Genomic DNA, 5,004 nt, shown 5'->3' on the forward strand with positions numbered 1-5,004 from the left:
AAGCCTCCCCAATATGTGTAAAGATGCTCAAATTTCCTAGTTTGGGGTCAAATCCAAATTCAGTTTGTTATATTAAAAAAACCAAAACAAATAATGGACCTAAATCTCACAGCTTCCCCCAAACTTTCTGACCTTTTCTACAAGGATAACAGTTTTTATAATGCATGGAAGAAGCTCATTAGAAATTCTAGGCAGTCATTTGTACATTCAAAACAAATAAACCTTGGAGTTACAATTATTGCTTTTCTATTTGCTTCCAATGAATATAAACAGTTTTAAATTATCTGAGATGTTAAGCTTCACGGTTATGTATCATATACCTTTTCACTAAGCCCACCTCTGTGTTAACATTCAGTATGCTATTAAATCACTTATTAGTAACAGATACAATTAAGTTATTACATTTCTTGCCAGCACACTGGTTTGTTTGCATCTGAGTAGGTAAAAGAAGTTTATTAAAGAAAAACCCAGCAGCTGGATGTGTTCTACAGCAAGTCTTTGATAATGTTTTTGTTGTTTCTCTATCTGATGTAGTAGTATGTTGTTTGGAAGAGGTTTGTCTTCCTTTGTGTTGGAAAGCACATACCATATACTGGGCACTACTTCAGTGTAAATAATAATGTAAGTGTTTTTGATCAAATATCTGAAAAAATTCAGCCTGAGGCAGGTACAAAAGTTGGAAAATGTTGGCCCCAGAGGTTAAAGATGCAAGCAATTGCAAATGAAAGTGTTATGGAAAGTGTTAGGCAAATGAAATATAGGAGGGGGTGATTTTGTGGTAAAAGCAATGGAATGTTCTAAGGAGATCAGGGGGTAAGTGCTGGACCTGACACACATTTCCTATCTGGCCCTGTGCAAGGCATGTAGTTTCTCTTTGCTTCAGCTCCCTGTGTCTAACATAGAGGTAATAGCATTTCCTTTCATCATTTACTTATTTAAATAGTAAACTAATCAAGACAGGGATGGTCTGGAGCCTGAAGGCCCTGCTAAAACACAAAGAATAAATTCTAGGACAACTAAGATGTGTTCTGCTGGTAGTGTAAACATAACATTTATATCCTATTATAAGCCAATTTCCTATATTTTCAAGGCATATAGATTTAAAAATCAAACTAAAGATGTATCATTGCAAAATACCCACATTTTTTTAAATATGCACCAAGACTAAATAAAGTCTAACCATTATTGTGACCATATAGAAGAAATTATTTGGATTCCTTTGAAATACACAGACCCATTATTTTAATGGTGTTTTGTTTTGCAAGTAACAAATATATTATGCATAATTAAACTGCTGTTGTGAAATCCTTGTGACTGATTTTACTTTAGAAGGTCATTTCTTCAGAACACCAGGCAATATATTACTTTCATAATTAAAATATGATTATGTACAGTCAAGGACTGGGCAGAAAGCCATTGGGAGCTTTTTAATGGCTTTTAATTATGTTTTTAACATCAGCAAGTTATCTAGTTATTTTATTCTATTGTTATTAATAGGAACTAAAAGCAATTAGACAAAAATGAAGCTATAAAACTGAAATTGAAATAATTCACGAAGCTGTAAAATTGAAAGAGTTATTTTGCTGTGATTTTCTCAAAATTAGAAGAATTAGGTGGGTTCAAGTCACCTCTTTCTGCCGGAGAATGAAGTTTTTTTAGCACAGTGATCCATTTCAAAATCAGCATCTGTGACATATTAAGTAAATATTGATCCATATTTTGCCAGTTCTAGACTTATGCTGCCCAGTTCTGATCTCAATGACACCATTGCAAATCAGGAGCATGTTGATTTTAATTGTATACTGACATAAAAAATAGTGCAAGATCAGATGTGCCTTAAGCATTGCATGTTACCAGTTATTAATTAATATTTTCTACATAATACATGAACATTAATTGCTTGTTTAATCTATGTAAAAGTCCTTACTTGGAGGAATGATGTGGGTGTTAGTAAAGATGGAAAAAATGACTGCAATAATGAAGATGAATGTTGAAATAATAGTGAGTGTTCAGATGAGTGTTGGCTATCAGGACCAAAAGAGAAAGCTAGGTAAACTGGCAAGATTTGCCCATATTCTAGATATAAAAGACATGGAGAATGTAAGTCAGAGATGACTAGCAAACTCTAGGCCTGAGTAACCAAGAGGCTGATGGTAAACAGTGAAGAAGAATGAGGAGACTGTAGTAGGTGTTAAAAGACAGACTGGAAATTTAGTCCTGGACATGTTACATTAAAGTTGGCAATGAGCCATCCAGGAGGACATGTCAACAAGACCAGGCTGAGACTGAGGGAGGCAAGTAACCATTAGTGAGAGAAAGCAAGCTATTCACTGTGTAACAGGGGGCCTTCTCGGGGCTGATTTAACTGTGGCCCACCCACCTGTTTCTGGGCTAACCGCCTGCCTTCTCACCCACCACACCTTGTTGTTAATTAGTTAAGTGATGTAATTAAGCAGGAGGCTGCCCATTTCCTGCCCCGATGCCAGGGGGGTGCTATCTGCAGCTCCATTCCTCCCTTACTCTGCAGCCCAAGCCTTGCAGACTCCAGGCCCTTAAAGTGGCAGGCACAAACAGTGCCCTGCCACACACTGCTCTATTTAAGAGTTCAAACTGTGAAAGATGAGATTCCCATGGGTAAGAAGAAAGGGTCAAGGATGGAGCTTTGTGGGACACCTACAATAGAACAAGGAGGAATAGCTATTGAAATAGGTATGGAGGGAAACATCAGGAAGGTAAGATAAAAGATGGGGGACAAAATCATGAGAAGAAAAGAAGGACAAAGAAAAAGGGCTTAATTGAAATAATCAGATGCAGCAGAGAAGTTAAGAAAGAAAAGGATGGAGTGCAGGCTCTGAGATTTGGCTGGAATGAGAGATCCAGATGAAGCCAAGAGATAAAGTCATGTTAGAAATAGGCAAGACATGAGTGACTGGTGCCTCCTGAATCCGTGGGAGCACCCGCAGAAGCTGCCGACCATGTCAGGGCGGACATCAGCCCTACTGACAGCAGTGTTGGCCATTGGGGGGGGCACCGGCCCTGTTGGGGGGGCACATGCAGCCCCATGCACCCCATACCAGTTGCATATGGGGCAAGATGAATTCAAAGTGAAAAAAAATAAATGATGCATTTAGTGAATTTGGACGCAAAGTGAAGACAGTGGGCAATAGCTGGCAGGTGTGGCTAAAGCTGATTTTATGAGCATGAGAGGCCAGTGTCTTGCATTCATTAGAAGAAGATGATGTGGGAGCATGTGAGAGTGGGATCTCCAGGAGTTTTATTTAGGAAGCATGCAGAACAGTGCCTCCCATATTTAAACTGTGTAATCTAATTGAAATAGTGGCACGGTTGTTCCAGTGGTTGCAGGAGACTGAGACTTGGAGCTCTCTCATTTTAAAACAGAAATGTTGGCTGAACATTTTCCAGAGAGATCTTTTGCCAAAATTGGCCAGGGAGATTGGCTAATCTTATGGATATGACATAAGTTCATTTTTCCTCCTCCAGAATTTTGGCTGGAGGTGCTTGCTTTGTGGTGCAGTGTGGGATTTTCAAGAATGATGGAGAGCCTGCTAGTAGCATGAGGATCAGATACTTTAATTGACATGACTTTTGGGTCTGCGTGAAACTTTGGTCCCTGATTCACTTCAGTGGAGATTCGGCCCAATTTGGTGGCTGAATCTCTGAATCCAGATCAAATCAGGAGACCCTTTAATGTCTCTGAATCAAATTGGAACCCTCCGAATTGATTCAGAGGGAGTTGGAAAGATTTGGAGATTCAGATATAGGCACAGCTTTAAATGTTTTTCTACATACCTCAAGGTACCAAGTGGCTCATGAATGCTGTGATGGTGATGTGAATGGAGCATCCCACAGGAGCATGGGGGGCTCCCCAGCGTGTTCAGCAGCAGACCCGGAAGTGGACCAGAAGGACTTCTGGTCCACTTCCGGGTCCTCCGGGAAGTGTGTGGGGGACTCCCCTGCACCCCCCTGGTTCAGTGACTGGTACCTCCTGTGTCCTGGGGGGCACCCAGGGTCCCCCCGTGGCCAATTGCTGAGCTGGAAGACTGTGGGGGGCCCCCCCCAGCACACTCCCCAAAAGATCCGGAAGTGGACCAGAACTACTTCTGATCCACTTCCAGGTTCGCCACCGAACACACAGGGCCTCCCCCCCCAACTCCTGTAGGATGCTCCATCTGCCCCAGCATCACAACAATCATGAGCCACACCTGGTAACTTGAGGTATGTAGAAAAAACATTTAAAGCTGTCTCTATGGCCAAATCGCTGATTCTCCAAATCAGCATTGAATCTTCAGATTCGGATTTGGCCGAATCGAATCGGGGACAGTGTTCCCAATCAGCGAATTGAATCACTGTCCCCAATTCAGGCTAAATCTGAATCTAATACAGCCTGTTTCGCACACCTCTAAGCATTTTTATTACAAAAACTTTTTTTAAATATTTTGCTTTTTAATTATTTATGGACTTCTCACTGCATTTGGATGGGCCTTTGCTATTGGCTTGAAAAGCTAATAAAGAAATCATATGAATTGCATAATGTATGACATGTACTTTTAGGATGAACTGTGTCCAGTATTCACAATGAGATCAGAGGCCATGGAAAAAAAAATCAGTTCTTCCTCCTGTTTCTTTTTCTGTTTCTTCATGAATTCCAAATCTTGTTTACTTGAATGTTCCCTAAAGTTTCCGAAATCTGGAATGTGAATCTGGACCCAGTTTTAAATAATGTATAATTTGCATAAAAATTATATAAAATTCATGATTTGGGTTGGTTACAACACAGGAATGCCAGGAGTCTTGTAATTTTTAAACTCTTGCTCTGAAATGTTATATTTGTACCCTAAAATCAAGACGAATGCCACACCACCATCTGCACTGGAAACTGACTTGCGTGTACCCTTCTACAGTTAGACAGCCATTATTACTCAGCCCAACTTACCAGACCAAGTGAGTGCACAGGCTCTGATCTGTCCAGTTGTTCAGGCTTTT

Source organism: Gavialis gangeticus, unplaced genomic scaffold (genome assembly GCF_001723915.1).
Source record: "Gavialis gangeticus isolate Ggan-Ray unplaced genomic scaffold, GavGan_comp1, whole genome shotgun sequence".
Lineage (NCBI taxonomy): Eukaryota > Metazoa > Chordata > Crocodylia > Gavialidae > Gavialis > Gavialis gangeticus.